Genomic DNA, 17711 nt, shown 5'->3' with positions numbered 1-17711 from the left:
ACCATGTTAGCCAGGATGGTCTTGATCTCCTGACCTCGTGATCCGCCTGTCTCGGCCTCCCAAAGTGCTGGGATTACAGGCTTGAGCCACCATGCCCGGCCAAGTCTGTTCATTTTTAAAAACTCAAGAACAGTGCCTACCAACAGGTTTTAGAGATCCACAGGGTACATGACTGGGTTTCATGACTCAGCTGAAATTATATGCAAGATATGATGCATATATATACATTTTTATGAGGATGCAATTTATAGCTTCTTTTGGATTATCAAAGTTTTATATAACTTACCACTCACCATCCACCCAAAAGGTTAAGAACTGTAGGAACCAGAAGTATTTTTGTATAATGTATTATAATAAACTATACTGTTTCATGCAACCCCTGAATAGTGAAGTTATCTTTAACAGAGGTATTGCTATTCTTTGAAAGTAATTTTTTGAAGTAAGGAACAAATTTATTTTAATGCACTATAATAATATGTTTACTTTTTGGCTACTTAAGCCTATAATATTTCTGTTATATTAACCAATTAAAACGCCTCCTAGTTATTTTATAGCTTAAAAACAAATTCATCAAATAGAATAAGTAAGAGTTTGATTCTGCCTTATGGTGAATTAAAGAATACTTAGTTTTAAAGAGTGATTCAAATGCCCTTTATTAAGATATCGTCCCCACTTTGCATGTTCTAAAAGGAAAATAATACTTGAGATCCATTTGTAAGGAGAGAAAAGGAAGCAATGACATAATGCCCAGAGTTGGAGCCAATTAAACCAGGTTTGTACTTTTTCTTTCCATAATGTAACATGTTTATTCTGGTCTTGAATCTCTTTTATTAATCTGCTGTCTTATTCCAGCAAAAATCTAATAATTTTAAACCTTGTCATAGTAGTATGGAGGAGACAAAGATGAGTAAGACATGCCCTTTTCAAACTATTTGCAACTAATGCAAAAGAACAGAAATCATAACAGTCTCTCAGACCACAGTGCAATCAAATTAGAACTCAGGATTAAGAAACTCACTCAAAACCGTGTAACTACATGGAAACTGAACAACCTGCCCCTGAATGACTACTGGGTAAATAGCGAAATGAAGGCAGAAAGAAAGATGTTCTTTGAAACCAAATGTTCTTTGAGAACAAAGATACAACATGCCAGAATCTCGGGGACACATTTAAAGCAGTGTACAGATGCCCATAAGAGAAAGCAGGAAAGATCTAAAATTAACACCCTAACATCAAAATTAAAAGAACTAGAGAAGCAAGAGCAAACAAATTCAAAAGCTAGCAGAAGACAAGAAATAACTAAGATCAGAGCAGAATTGAAGGAGGTGGAGACACAAAAAACCCTTAAAAAAATCAGTGACTCCAGGAGCTGTTTTTTTGAAAAGATCAACAAAATAGACTGCTAGCCAGACTAATAAAGAAGAAAAGAGAGAAGAATCAAATAGATGCAATTAAAAAAAAAATGACATAGGGGATATCAAACTATTTGCAACTTGACTATGAATATGAAAAACAAAATTATAAAAAGCTAGATAGCAATCTCATTTTAACATGGAAAGTTCTGTGAGGTTTGGTAAATTGCTTGAGGTCAGAAGCTCTTAAAGAGTTGAGGTGGGATTCAGACTCGTATCTGTTGACTCCAAACTGTATTTGCCTTCCATTATGTCACAATGTTCCCTATTTTATTTAGGTTTAGTTGTTGTGCAACTGCTGATTACTGAAGTAGAGGGTGGAGATCATATGCATTTCGTTTAAGGAATTTACTTTCATTTAAGGAATTTATTTCATTTACTTTCTGATGAAGTAAAAAGGGGGAGCATATTCTCTATTCTTCAGAAGTTTAGAAGATTAGAGATGGGAACTAACATTTGTAAGCATTTACTATGTGCTAGACACTATTGTAAGGACTTAACATGAACTAACTTATTTAATTAACGACAGCCAGGTGACATACTTGGTGTTATCCCTCATCTTTAAAACAAAGAAATAAGCAAATTGCCCGCGATCACATAGCTAGTAAGTACCAAAAGCAGATTCAAAACCGTGTATTGGGAAAGGTTAGTTAGGGTTTACACCATGTCTGTTGACTTAATCTTTTTTTAATTTTTTATTATTATTTTTTATTTTTTGAGACGGAGTCTCACGCTGTTGCCCAGGCTGGAGTGCAGTGGCACAATCTTAGCTCACTGCAACCTCCGCCTTCTGGGTTCAAGTAAATCTCCTGCCTCAGCCTCCCGAGTAGCTGGTTCTACAGGTGTGTGCCCCCACAGCTGGTCAATTTTTTTTTTGTATTTTAGTAGAGAAGTCGGGGTTTCACTGTGTTAGCCAGGATGATCTTAATCTCCTGACCTCATGATCCGCCCGCTTCGGCCTCCCAAAGTACTGGGATTACAGGCTTGAGCCACTGCACCGAGCCAACTTAAAATTTAATATTACACAAACCAAACAAATAGCTGGACAATTTAGTCTGAGCTCCTGTTGCTATTTAGTGTCATTTGTAAACATCTTAATTCAACTATTAGCAGTTAAATCACCTTACCAAAATAATATTTACATCTTAACAAGCTTTTCATTGTAACCAGTTTGAAAAAGTAATTTAGGTTACATGATCCTGTGGTGAAGAGAGATTTTAAATTCACAGAATAGTGAACAGCAACATATGATAGAAAGGACTTTGAGGTGGGGCTCAGATCTGGGTTCTTTCAATTGCCAGCTTTCCTGCTGACTCATGTGCTCTACAAGTATCTTAACCTGTTTTCATACCTTTTGTAAGATGAGAAGATTGACTTCATTGTTCCCTAAGTCCCTTACAGTGATACAGTTATCCTATCAGTAGATTTTTAAAATGTGAATTTTTTTACATGTGAATAACTAAGAATTTTTGGTTGAGAGATAAGTCTTTAGAGATCACTTCATTGAATCCTCCCAGGTGACATATGAAGAGACTGAGACCTTCACATTTGTATGGCACTGTAAACATTTCAAAGCTCTTTGTTCTTTTACATACATTAATCTCATGTTAGCCTCATCACCATACTCTTGTGGGTTAAATACTATTCTCTTCATTGTATACAAGACGAGATTGAATTGGTCATATAGCTGGGCTAGATGAAGTGACTCTATGACTCTCAACTGAGTTTATCATGTTTTCTTGCCTTAGTGAGACTACATCCTTCAGTGAAGTACTATTTTGTGAGAAAGTGAGAATTCAGTGATTTATGAAAAAATCCAAGTGGAAGAAACAAACATTTTCTAACATGAAAGTAGTAATGACTGCAGCTATGTAAATAGCAGTAACAAAGAGGAAAGGAAGTGTCAAGTAATAAGGTCTATGAGTTGATTTAATTTTGGTTTTCATTTATTCCTAGATTAAGAATAAACATAATTGATTTTTACTATCCTTGTGTTTATCAATAACATACTTTATCCTGACTAAATAATGCAAGGAGAAATCATACTTTATAATAAAGTATTCATAAATTGTAGGTGAGCTAAGGAAAATTTCAAACAGTTAATTTGAAAAGATACTTTGAAAACAAATAAATAAGCATGGGAAGCTAAGCTTTATGTAAAATTATTTAATTATTTCATTGCCTTTATTGAAGTGAGTTTTCTTTTTTATTTCCACTTTGTAGTTATAGAGCTACAACTTTTTGTAACTTTTTAGTATTTTTTTAATTGAAAAGAAAATAATTTTAGAACTAGTATGTAGGCATGAGCAGTTTTTCTTTTGCAACTTTTTTCCCAAATTATCTCTCCTTTAAAAGGAACTGACTTTCTAGATTATATGGTATGATGGTGGTTTCTCTGCAGATATGAAAATTTGATCATTAATACAATCTCTAGTTGTTGTTCTATATTAAAATGTTTTTTTAAGATGATTAACTGCATGTATTCTGTAGAACTAATAAAACAAAGGAGGATTTCCCAGATGGTTCTAATCAAATAAGGAAAACAGCAAAGGATGGAGTTGATATACAACAAAATTTGAAAGCAACATTATGAGATTTGACTTATTTTAGAGAAGAAAAATGTATTATGTCTTTTATGAAGTCTGTTTTTCTTAAGAGTCCATTATAATATTCTCTTGCCCAGCTGCTGATGTTCTTTCCTTATGCCCTGCCCTACAGAGCTCCACCTCTTATTGCATACCCATTCTCACACCATCACAGATCCATGGAATTCAAAATGATATTTGATGCAGACTTGAATAGAGCTAGTTTTTAATTCTCAACTCTATGTCTGGCTTCAAAACATACGTAAAGGTTTTTTTTTACAGCCACTTTTTAATGATGCTTTAAAGGAAAACATGAAGAGGCCCCTTCATAGTAATTAATTTTTTGATTTTTGTTTTGAGATTACTAAGGAACTAGTTTCCTGGAAACTTCAAATTCCTAACACAGTTTCATTAAATTGTACCTACTGCAATACGATTGTGTCTTGCTAATCCAGACTGTAGTGAGTTTTAAGGACTACTGTCAGTTTTTCATTGGCCCATTGTGATTTAGTGTTCATAAAAAGGTTACGACATTTAACTGAGGGTTTAGAATTTTTCAAGATGACTGGGCTTTTTCCTGTGATCTGTGAGTTTCTCTTGTTTGGCTTTAGGCTTAAAGAATTCCTGATCTAGAGTCAACTGCAAGCAAGCCAGGCTTCCAGGCTGGTGTCCCATTCGTATTAAAACATTCCGTTTGTACACGTGTATGGCCTTGTGATTCAGAAGGCATGATTTTAATACCCAAAACCTTTTAACTTTTTAAACTATTCCAATGAAGAAATTGCTGAAACAGTAACTTTTTTTTTTAACAAGTCTTGTTGACAAATTCGTTAGCATTAAATTGTTTTTCCTAGCCATTGATTAGTTTTAATGTAGATTTATTTCTATGTAGTCTGCTTTCTGTGCTAGGATATTTTCTAAAAATGAGATAAATTCTTAGATGTATGGAAATTTGAGGAACTCTTTGATGTCGTATTCAGTAAACCTCAGGATGACAATAAGGGAAATATGGAGCTGTTGATTTATGTGTATATGTATGTATGTGTATATTTGGGTTTGTGATCTAAACACCCAGGAAATAAATTTGATTTACAGCTGCTTTCTTGACCAAGTTATTTTAAAGTTTAGCATGGTAATATAATTATTTGGAAATATTGATTGTTTTTTTCTTTTGCAAGTGTATTGCTACTTAACAATTAAATGATTAAATGTAGCTCAGGGCTTTGTTTTATTTCTTCGTGTTGTATTTGAGAGAATTAAATGGGTTGATTCAGAGTTTTAAAAAATAGAAGTACAGGTAATAAAGGAGAATTACAGAATCTGTTGGCCTGCATTTGTAAGATCAGTCCATCTTGAGTTGCCCAGTTATTTGAATTTATCAGAGAAAAATAGTACCAAGTAAGTATAAATATTCAAATAGTTGTTGATATTTCATTAACATATATATGCCACCTTTAGTTTTCTTAATTCCCAATGTGAGAAATTTGGATGATTTTCATAAATATTCAAAAATTATTCTGCTGTACAAAATTGAGAGTATTGTTGAAAGAGATAATAATTTGCTCTTGGGTCTTTTCATTTCTTTTATGAAAACCCATCTCCAAAAAACTTTAAATGAAAAGTTGCTAATTGCAATGAGGGTTTTCTATGAAGTTATTAAATTTGATTCTTGAATTGTATGAACTTCCTCAATAGCTTTGCTTATACTTATATATAAACAGAACATTTTAATATAAGATTTGGTAGTATAGTATGTTGCTAGTCTGCAGCTTTTCTATAGGAGAAATGAAGATCTTTGCAAAAGATTTGGGGACTGCAGATTTTCTATGTAGGGTTAAAAAAAAAGTTTTTGATTATATTGAATGAATTCAGTAAAAATGGCTTACTTTCTTCAGCAATGTGAATACCATGTCTTATAAAAATTAATAACAATAGGCATCATTTGGCTGGCAGAAATGGCATTTCATATATTCTTGTACAGCAAACTATAGACAAGGTCTGATATGGTAAAGGAAATGGAATTTTTTTTTTTTTTTTTTGAGATGGAGTCTCGCTCTGTTGCCCAGGCTGGAGTGCAATGGCAAATCTCAGCTCACTGCAACCTTCACTTCCTGGGTTCAAGTGATTCTCTAACCTCAGCCTCCTGCGATTACAGGTGAGTAGCTAGGATTACAGGTGCCACCCCACCTGGCTAATTTTTGTATTTTTAGTAGAGACGGGGTTTCACCATGTTGACCAGGCTGGTCTTGAAACTCCTGACCTCAAGTGATCCACCTGCCTCAGCCTCCTAAAGTGCTGAGATTACAGGTATGAGCCACCATGCCCAGCCAGGAAATAGAAATCTTGTACAGCTCTTATAGTCAGAAACCTGATTATTCCAGAGATGAGAGTGCTATCTAGTGATCATCTACACAAAGCTACTAAGTAAGGTCAAATGTTTAGAGCCCATAAAAGATCACATAAAACCAATAACAAGAATATTGCAAGCCAGCCCACACTGTCTGAAAGAAGTTTATAGAGTCCATTTGAGTGCATTAAAATATTTTGTGTTCCTTGTTAATTCTAAAATAACAAAAATTTAATAGAACCATGGAATAGGAACAGGTTTTAGAATAAGAAAAGGCTTCAGAAATCATTTGATTATCCCCTTTCATTTTGCAAAGTGAAAGTAAGGGTGTGAAGCTACATCCTCAAGTGTTATATAGGTGGCAACAGAACTAAGATTAGAATACACTTTACATATCTATTAAATAATTGAAGATAGAATTTGAAAAGTTGTGATGGGAAATTACTTTATTTTGTTGTTAATTTTTAAAATTTATATACAGTAAAACTGACCCTTTTTTTTTGAGATGGAGTCTCACTCTGTTGCCCAGGCTGGAGTACAGTGGCATGATCTCAGCTCACTGCAGCCTCCGCCTCCCATTTTCAAGCGATTCTTGTGCCTCAGCCTCCTGAGTAGCTGGGATTATAGGTGTCTGCCTCCATGCCCAGCTAATTTTTGTGTATTTACTAGAGACCAGGATTTCACCATGTTGGCCAGGCTGGTCTCAAACTCCTGACCTCAAGTGATCCGCCTGCCTCAGCCTCCCAAAGTGCTGGGATTACAGGCATGAGCCACCATGCCTGGCCCAAAATTGACTTTTTAAATAAGTTCTGTGAGCTTTAACACATATATGGATCCATATGACTACCACTACAAACAGGAAACAGTCCCATCACCCTAGAAAACTTCTAGCTGTCCCTTTTTAGTCAAAATCTCTCCCTACATCTAACAATTACTGATCTGTACTTCATCATTATAGTTTTACTTATTCCAGAATATTGTATAAATGGAATTTTTTTTCCTAGCCAAACTGCTTTATTAAAGATACTTAATATAAATAATCATGGTATTTCAGGCAGGACATGGGCAGAGAATCATTAACAGTATACATACAACAACTTTCAAACTCCCTTCTTCAGTGGACTACCAAAAATCAGAAAGCCACTATAAACCCAATGAAGTCTTCATGTGATGCTGTGAACAGGGAAAGTTTAGAGTGAGGTTGACATTTCACATTTAGAATGTTGTTTAACAACTTTTAACAAGCCAATCCTGACTCAGGAAGTGAAATGAAATGGCGGAATTTATCTGAAGATCCACAGTCTAGAAACGGAACCACTGCTTTTTTGAGGGGCTCCGTCTCAGTGGTATCACTGGAACATCCAGATTGTCTGAAACACTGGTAACCAATTATTGGGGGTCAGATCCCAGCAGATGTCTGGGTTTAAGGGAGTTAAGTCTATGCTGAAAGGTGGAAAGGGAGAAAAGAACCTAAAAACAAATTTGTTTTTCCATCCCACAGGCTTTTGTGCCAAGGAGGCCATGTGTGTCTAAGTCAAGGAGTATGATTAAAACCCTCAGCAAAATTGGTAAAGAAGGAACATACTTTAAGGTAATAAAAACCATCTATGACAAGCCCACAGCTAACACTATAATGAATGGGGAAAAGTTGAAAGCATTCCCCCTGAAAACTGGAACAGGACACGGATGTCCACTTTCACCACTTCTATTCAACACAGTACTGGAAGTCCTAGTCAGAAAAATTAGACAAGAGAAAGAAATAAAGGGCATCCAAATTGGCAAAGAGAAGTCAAACTGTCACTATTTGTTGACGACATAATCATATACCTAGAAAACCCTAAAAGACTCATCCAAAAAGCTCCTGAACTAGTAAATGAATTCAGCAAAGTTTCAGGATACAAAATTAATGTATACAAATCAGTAGCCCTGCTATACATCAACAGCAACCAAGCTGAGAATCAAATCAAGAAATCAACCCTTTTTATAATAGCTGTTAAAAACAAAAACAAAAACAAAAAACTTAGAAATATACTTAATCAAGAGGTGAAAGTGAAAGACCTCTGCAAGGAAAACTACAAAACACTGCTGAAAGAAATTATAGATGACAAAACAAATAGAAACACATCCCATGTTCATGGATGGGTAGAATCAATATTGTGATAATGAGCATACTGCCAAAAGCAATCAACAAATTCAATGCAATTCCCACCAAAATACCACCACCATTCTTCACAGAACTAGAAAAAAAAGAATCCTAGAATTCACATGGAACCAAAAGAACCCACATAGCCAAGGCAAGGCTAAGCAAAAAGAACAAATTTGGAGGCATCACATTACCCAACTTCAAATGATACTATAAGGCCGTAGTCACCAAAACAGCATGGTACTAGAATAGAAACAGGCACACAGACCAATGGAACAGAATAGGGAATCCAGAAATAAAGTGAAATAGTTACAGTCAACTGATCTTTGACAAAGGAGGCAAAAACATAAAGTAGGAAAAGGAAACTATTTGCAGCAACCTAGATGGAACTGGAGACCATTATTCCAAGTGAAGTAACTCAGGAATGGAAAACGAAACATAGTATGTTCTCACTCATAAGTGGAAGCTAAGCTATGAGCACGCAAAGACATAAGAATGATACAATGAACTTTGAGGACTTGGGGGAAGAGTAAGAGGGAGATGAGGGATAAAAGACTACACATTGGGTACAGCGTGTACTTCTAGGGTGATGGGTGCACCAAAATCTCATAAATCACCACTAAAGAACTTATTCATGTAACCAAACACCACCTGTTCCCCCAAAACCTATTGAAATAAGACAAAATTCCAAAAATAAAATAAATATATACATCTTGGTAATGTAGAATTGATCCTTAAACAACATGGATTAAATCAAGTGGGTCCACGTATACACAGATTTTAAGAAATAAATGAGGCTGGGTGTGGTGGCTCACGCCTGTAATCCCAACACTTCGGAAGGCCCAGGTGGGTGGATCATGAGGTCAGGAGATCACGACCATCCTAACTAACACGGTGAAATTCTGTCTCTACTAAAAATACAAAAATTAGACAGGTGTGATGGCACACGCCTGTAATCCCAGCTACTCAGGAGGCTGAGGCAGGAGAGTCACTTGAAACCGGGAGACAGAGGTTGCAGTGAACTGAGATGGCAGTGCAGCCTGGGCGACAGAGTGAGACTCTGTCTCAAATAAATAAATAAATAAATAAAATTTAAAAATAATAAAAAGGAAAAGAAAAAAATGTATTTTTTAAAGAAAGAAAAAGAATTATCTCACATGGATTTTAAGGCAGCCACCATTAAAATGCTTCAACAGGCAATTACCAACATACTGGAAACAAATGAAAAGAACAGAAAGCCTGAGTAAAGAAAGTCTCAGCAGAGAAATATAGAATGTAAATAATGAAATTACAAAACCAAAATTACAATAACTGAAATCAATGTCAGTGGATGGGTTCAATAGCAGAATGGATGTGACAGAAGAAGGAATCAGTATACTAAAGAGTAAAACAATAGAAATTTGCCAGTCTGAACAATAGGAAGAAAACAAACCAAAAAAAAAACAAACAGAACTGTGGTGACTCGTGAAACTATAATAAAAGACTAACATTCCTGTCATCAGAGTCTCAAAAGGAGAGGAGAAAAAGGACAGAACTGAAAAATAATTTGAAAAAATATGACTGAAAAGTTCTGAAAAGACATAAACCTACAGATTCAAGAAGCCAAGTAAACCCCAAACAGTGTAAACCCCAAATCAATCCATGCCAAAACACATCAAACTTCTGAAAACTGAAGACATAGAAAAAATCTTGAAAGCAGCAACAGAAAAATAACATTTTCCCTAGAGGGGAAAAACAGTTTAACGACAGTAAATTTCTCATTCAAAACCATGGAAGCCAGAAGGAACTGGCACGATATCTTTCAGGTGCTAGGAGAAAAGACTTGTTAACTCAGAGTTCTTTATCCAGCAAAAATATCCTACAGCAATGAAGAAAAAAATAAAAATTTTTATAGAGAAAGGATAATTTCTCACTAGCATACCTGCTCTAAAAGAATAAAGAAAATTTTCTAAGCAGAAAGGAAATGAAAAAAGATCTCAAATAATCCAGGAATCGTGGATAATGAGGAAGGAAGGATGACAGAAGGATGAAAAATATGTATAAATACAACAGATTCCTGTTCACTTTCACCTCTTGATTAAGTATATTTCTAAGTTTTTTGTTTTTAACAGCTATTATAAAAAGGGTTGATTTCTTGATTTGATTCTCAGCTTGGTTGCTGTTGATGTATAGCAGGGCTACTGATTTGTATACATTAATTTTGTATCCTGAAACTTTGCTGAATTCATTTACTAGTTCAGGAGCTTTTTGGATGAGTCTTTTAGGGTTTTCTAGGTATATGATTATGTCGTCAACAAATAGCGACAGTTTGACTTCTCTTTGCCAATTTGGATGCCCTTTATTTCTTTCTCTTGTCTAATTTTTCTGACTAGGACTTCCAGTACTGTGTTGAATAGAAGTGGTGAAAGTGGACATCCGTGTCCTGTTCCAGTTTTCAGGGGGAATGCTTTCAACTTTTCCCCATTCATTATAGTGTTAGCTGTGGGCTTGTCATAGATGGTTTTTATTACCTTAAAGTATATTCCTTCTTTACCAATTTTGCTGAGGGTTTTAATCATACATAAAGGGATGCTGGATTTTGTGAAATGCTTTTTCCACATCTATTGAGATGATCATGTGATTTTTGTTTTTAATTCCTTTTGTGTGGTGTATCACATTTATTGACTTGCCGATGTTAAACCATCCCTGCATCCCTATTATGAAACCCACTTGATCATGGTGGATTATCTTTTTGATCTGCTGTTGGATTCGTTTAGCTAGTATTTTGTTAAGGATTTTTGCATCTATGTTCATCAGAGATATTGGTTTGTAGTTTTCTTTTTTTGGTTATGTCCTTTTCTGGTTTTGGTATTAGGGTGATACTGGCTTCATAGAATGATTTCAGGAGGATTCCCTTTTGGAGTAGTGTCAATAGGATTGGTAACCAGTTCTTCTTTAAATGTCTGATAGAATTCAGCTATGAATCCATCTAGTCCTGGACTTTTTTTGTTGGTAACTTTTAAATTACCATTTCAGTCTTATTGCTTGTTATTGGTCTGTTCAGAGTTTATGTTTCTTCCTGGTTTAACCTAGGAGGGTTATATATTTCCAGGAATTTATCTATCTCCTCTAGTTTTCTAGTTCATGCACATAAAGGTGTTCATAGTAGCATTGAGTGATATTTTGTATTTCTGTAATATTGGCTGTTGTATCTCCCATTTTGTTTATAATTGAGCTTACTTGGATCTTCTCTCTTCTTTCTTGGTTAATCCCACTACTGGTCTATCAATTTTATTTATCTTTTCAAATAACCATCTTTTTGTTGTATTTATCGTTTGTATTTTTTTGTTTGTTGCAATTTCATTTAGTTCTGCTCTGATCGTGATTGCTTATTTTCTTCTGTTGGGCTTGGGTTTGGTTTGTTCTTGTTTCTCTAGCTCCTTGAGGTGTGACCTTAGATTGTCTTGTTTGTGCTCTTTCAGACTTATCGATGTAGGCATTTAATGCTATGAATTTCCTGTTAGCACTGCCTTTGCTATATCCCAGAGGTTTTTATAGGTTGTGTCACTATTATTGTTCAGTTCAAATAATTTGTTAATTTCCATCTTGATTTCATTTTTGACTCAGTGATCATTCAGGAACATGCTATTTAATTTCCATATATTTGCGTTGTTTTGAGGGTTCCTTTTGAAGTTGATTTCCAATTTTATTCCACTGTGGTCTAATAGAGTGCTTTGTATAATTTCGATTTTCTTAAATTTGTTGAGAGTTTGTGGCCTGTCATATGGTCTGTCTTGGAGAATGTTCCATGTGTTGATGAATAGAATGTGTATTCTGTAGTTGTTGGGTAGAATGTTATGTAAACGTCTTTTAAGCCAGTTGTTTCTTTGTTGACTTTTTGTCTGGATTACCTGTTTAGTGCTGTCAGTGAAGTATCGAAGTCTCCCACTATTATTTGGTTGCTGCCTGTCTAATTTCTTAGATCTAGTAGTAATTGTTTTATAAATTGGGAGCTCCAGTGTTAGGTGCATATCTATTTCGGATTGTGATATTTTCCTGTTGTATTAGACCTTTTATCATTATGTAGTGTCTCTCTTTATCTTTTTTAACAGCTGTTGCTCTAAAGTTTGTTTTATCTGATATAAGAATAGCTACTCCTGCTTGCTTCTGGTGCCCATTTGCATGGAATATCTTTTTCCACCCCGTTACCTTAACTTTATGTGAGTCCTTATGTGTCAGGTGAGTCTCTTGAAGACAGCAGATACTTAATTACTGAATTCTTATCCATTCTGCCATTCTCTATCTTTTTTTTAAATATATCTATAGTTTTAATAAGACAAAAACTGACAGTGTAGTATGAAGTTTACATTTAAACAAAGTTTACACAGAAATCTAACACATGCCTAAAAGGATTTTACAATGTAGCTCTAGATGCAAGTCTAGACAATATCAAGAACTGATGGATCTCATGACTCAAGACAGAGCATTTTGGGTATCAGTTACTTCTTAGGATTTCTTAAAAAAAGTGTGTGTGCGCGTGTGTGTGTGTGTGTGTGTGTGTGTTTTAAAGTGAACCACTGCCCAATATGGAAGTTTAATCTTCTCCTGAGACCAAGGCTTTTGAAATCACTAAACTCTTAGATCAATTCAGTGAAACTTGTGCTGTCAGTGACTGAACCCTGCCGACAATGGTTTCAGAGTTCAAAGCTCAAAAAAGAGAACGGCTCCAAGAGTTTTCCCCACTAAGAGCACGGGCCCTTGTCTTTCCCTACTGTCTTATCTCCTCTACCACCCTCTTCCTCTTCCCTAACACCTCAGCCAGTGGCTTGGATGAACAAGCTGATATTTATAACTTTGTTACTGGAAAATAAAGGGTCTTCTAATTTTATTAGCACCTCTGAGACAGAATGATCTGCTTGTACTGTATACTCTCCAATAAAAGACCTTCCCTCCTCATCAAATCCTCCAAATACACCCAAATCGAATATCCTTAAAGCATAAATCTCACAGGACCTATAAAACAACAACACAATGAAAAAAAAAAAGGTATTCAGGCAATAAATAGAACAATGAATAGAATAGTACCTCACATCTCAATACTGCCATTAGAGAATGGTTACTGCCATTCTCCATCTTTTAAGTGGAGCATTTAGGCCCATTACTTTCAACATTAGTATTGAGATTCTATTCATCGTTCTATTTATTGCCTGAATACCTTTTTTTTTTATTGTGGTGTTGTTTTATAGGTCCTGTGAGATTTATGCTTTAAGGATATTCGATTTGGGTGTATTTGGAGGATTTGTTTCAAGAGACTTAGAGCTCCTTTTAGCAGTGCTTGTAGTGCTGGCTTGGTAGTGGCTAATTCTCTCAGCAGTTGTTTGTCTGAAGAATATCATATATTTTCTTCATTTATGAAGCCTAGTTTTGTTGCTTACAAAATTATTGACTGATAATTATTTTTGTTTAAGGAGGCTAAAGATAGGATCCCAGTCCCTTCTAGCTTGTAGGGTTTCTGCTATGAAATCTGCTGTTAATCTGATAGGTTTTTCTTTATAGGTTACCTGATACTTTTGCCTCACAGCCCTTAAGATTCTTTCCTTCATCATGACTTTAGATAACCTGATGACTGTGTGCCTAGGTAGTGATCTTTTTGCAATGAAATTTCCCAGGAGTTCTTTGAGCTTTTTGTATTTGGATGTCTAGATCCCTAGCAAGGCCAAGGAAGTTTTCCTCAATTATTCTCTCAAACATGTTTTCCAAACTTTTAGATTTCTCTTATTCCTCAGAAACACCAGTTATTCTTAAATTTGGTCATTTAACATAATGTCAAACTTCTTGGAAGCTTTGTTTTTTTTGTTGTTGTTGTTTTTGTTTTTTTGAGATGAAGTCTTGCTCTGTCATCCAGACTGAAATGCAGTGGCGCAGTCTCGGCTCACTGCATCCTCTGCCTCCCAGGTTCAAGTGATTCTCCTGCCTCAACCTCCCACATAGCTGGGATTACAGGCACACACCGCCACACCCAGCTAATTTTTGTATTTTAGTAGAGACGGGGTTTCACCATGTTGGCCAGACTGGTCTCAAACTCCTGACATCAAGTGATCTACCCTCCTCAGCCTCCCAGAGTGCTGGGATTATAGGCATGAGCCACTGTGCCTGGCTTGTTCATTTTTAAAACATTCTTTTTTCTTCTTTGTCTTTATCAGATTGGGTTAATTCAAAAGCCTTGTCTTCAAGCTTGAAGTTCTTTCTTCTACTTGTTCAATTCTATTTCTGAGACATTCCAGTGCATTTTGCAATTCTCTAAGTGTGCCCTTCATTTCCAGAAGCTGTAATTAGTTTTTATTTATGCTATCTATTGCACTGGAGATTTTTCCATTCATATCCTGTATCTTTTTTTTATTTCTTGGACTTGACCTTTCTCTGATGCCTACTCAATTGGCTTAATAGTCAACTTTCTGAATTCTTTTTCTGGCAATTCAGAGATTTTTTTCCTGGTTTGGATCCATTGTTGGTGAGCTAGTGTGATCTCTTGGGGGTGTTAAAGAGCCTTGTTTTATCTGTTACCAAAATTGTTTTTCTGGTTCCTTCTTATTCGGGTAGACTGTATCAAAGGGAAGATCTGGGACTCAAAGGCTGCTGTTCAGATTCTTTTGTCCCACAGGTTGCTCCCTTCATGTGGTGCTCTTCCCTTTCCCATAGGGATGGGAATTTCTGAGAGCTGAACTGAAGTGATTGTTGTTTCTCTTCTGGATCTAGCCATCCAGCAGAGCTGTCAGGCTCTGCGCTGGTACTGGGGAGTATCTGCAGAGTCTTATGATGTGATCTGTCTTCAGGTCTCTCAGCCATGGATACCAACACTTGGTCTGGTGGAGGTAGCAGGGGCATGAAGTGGATACTGTGAGGGTTCCTGGTTGTATTTTTGTGACCTGAGCTGGTTTTGTGTTGGTTGGCCTCCAGATAGGAGGTGCTGCTTTCAAGAGCATATCAACTGCGTTAGTATAGGGGGGATGAGGTGGAGGTTGGGGCCATAGACCTCTCAAGAGGTTATATCATTCGTCTTCAGCTACCAGCAGGACCATCAGATGTGGACAGGGTTAGGTGTTTCTGAGTTCAGACTCTCCTTGGGCAGGAATTGATGTGGCTGCTGTAGGGGATGGGGGTGTATTTCCCAGGCCAGTGCAATTATGTTCCCAGGAAGATTATGGCTGTCTCTGCTGCATCACACAGGTTGCCAGGGAAGTAGAGAATGCCTGCAGCCAGAGTCCTCACACAGCTCCCATGCAGCCTACAGCCCAAAAGGCTGGTCCCACTCCCACTGTACCCCCCAACCAACAACACAAGTTGATTTCCAGGCAGCCAGAGAGGAGGGCTGAGAACTTTGTCCCAGGCTATAAGCCTCCCCACTGAGAAAACTAGCTGACTCACAGTTCCTTGGCTGTCCCACAGAGCCTACAGCAGCAATCCAGCTCCTTCAAAGGGTCTGTGAATTATCTCGACTTTCCTGGTATGTTCCTGCAGTAGTTGTTGGAGCAGAAGTTCATGATGTGGGTCTCCACATGCTACTGTATCCATCCAACTGGGAGCTGAAGTTAGTCCTGCCCCCTATCTGCCATTTTTCCTCCTTTGTAAGATAATTCTTATGTCTCTTATCTTGGTGTTGGTATCCATTGATTGTCTTTTTTCATTCAAGTTATGATTTTCCTGATTCTTGATATGACAAATGGTTTTCAGTCAAAACCTAGACATTTTGGACATTATGTCATGAGATTTTGCATTTCATTTAAGTCTTCTGTTTTGGCAGGTCTCTTTTGATAGTATACTGGCAGGGGGAAAGGATGTTGCCTCATTACTGTCAGGTAGAGGAATAAGTTCAGGGTCCTAATCATCCTCCAGTGACACTTGGCAGGAGGCAGCTGTTGTGGGCAAGGTTGGGAGTTTCAGCTTCCTACTAGGCCTCTGATGATGCCAACTCTGTGGAGTAAATACCTAGGAGCGAAACTATTTGGTTCTTTGGTAAGTTTTTAAATTTTATTTTAAACTTTGGAAGAAGCTGCCGAACTTTTTAAAAATGTTGATAAAATTTTCCATTCCTAGCAGCAATTTATGAGCATTTCAGATACTCTACATCATTGTTGTCCTATAGAACTTTCTGCAGTAATAAAAAATTTTCTGTATTTGCATCATCCAATACAGTAGCTACTGACATAGACACCACAGCTCGACATTCTTGCCAATATTTGAAATTGTCAGTCTTTCTAAATTTATCTTTTCTGTGTGTATGAAGTGGTATCTTATGGTTTTAATTGTTTCATGTACTTACTGGCCACTTAATTTTTCTAATTCTGTTTTTTAAAACAGCAGAAGTTTATAATTTTTATAAACTACAGTTTATGAGGTGAGTTCTGTTTTGTGTTTTTATGGTTTCTCTTTATCCTAAGGTCATAACATCATTTCCTTTTTCTTTTTTCTTGATGTTTCGTAGTTTCACTCTTAGGTTTATGATGCATTTTGAGTTTATATATATGGTGTGAGGTAAAGGGAGAGTTCATTTTCATAACAGTAGCATATACTTGTAGGTCTATTTTTGTATTCTCTATTAGGTTCCATTTGTATGTTTATCTGCAGGCCATGATCAAACTATCTCAATTGCTCTAGCTTAGTTATAAATCTAGAGGTCAGTTATTAGAAGTATTCATACTTCATTCTTTATTTTCAAAATTATTTTTTCATTTGGGTTTTCATATACATTTTTAAAAATTGTTATGCATACACAATAGTTGTACATATTTGTGGGGTACATGTGATATTTTGATACAAGCATACAATGTGTAATGATCAAATCAGGGTAATTGGTATCTCCATCAACTCAAAATATTTATCTTTTTTTTGTGTGGGTAGCATTCTGAATCTACTCCTATAGTTATGTTGAAATATACATTAAATTATTGTTAACTATAGTCTCCCTTTTGTGCTACCAAACACTATATCTTATTTCTACTATCTAACTATATTTTGGAGTTTAAAAACATTTTTTTTGAGATGGAGTTTCATTCTATTGCCCAGGCTAGGCAGTGGCGTGATATTGGTTCACTGCAACCTCTACCTCAGCCTCCCAAGTAGCTGGGATTACAGGCATAAGCCACCATGCCTGGCTGATTTTTCTGTTTTTAATAGAGACCGGGTTTCATCATGTTGGCCAGGCTGGTCTCGAACTCATGACCTCAAGTATCCACCCATCTCGGCCT

At 36.2% G+C, this 17711-nt stretch overlaps 1 protein-coding gene across 1 annotated transcript in view; it reads left to right on the top strand.

The window, feature by feature from the left end:
* Nucleotides 1-688: 688 nt before the first annotated feature.
* PEAK1 (pseudopodium-enriched atypical kinase 1) overlaps nt 689-17711 on the top strand; it is a 164500-nt gene continuing 147477 nt past the window's right edge. Inside the window, exons 1-2 of the mRNA XM_011932829.1 lie at nt 689-772; nt 2133-2254. The gene's annotated coding sequence lies outside the window, so the exon portion shown is untranslated. The remainder of the gene's footprint in view (nt 773-2132; nt 2255-17711) is intronic.

This window comes from Colobus angolensis, unplaced genomic scaffold (genome assembly GCF_000951035.1).
Source record: "Colobus angolensis palliatus isolate OR3802 unplaced genomic scaffold, Cang.pa_1.0 Scaffold99, whole genome shotgun sequence".
Classification (NCBI taxonomy): Eukaryota; Metazoa; Chordata; class Mammalia; order Primates; family Cercopithecidae; genus Colobus; species Colobus angolensis.
This window is presented reverse-complemented; position numbering and strand designations above follow the sequence as displayed.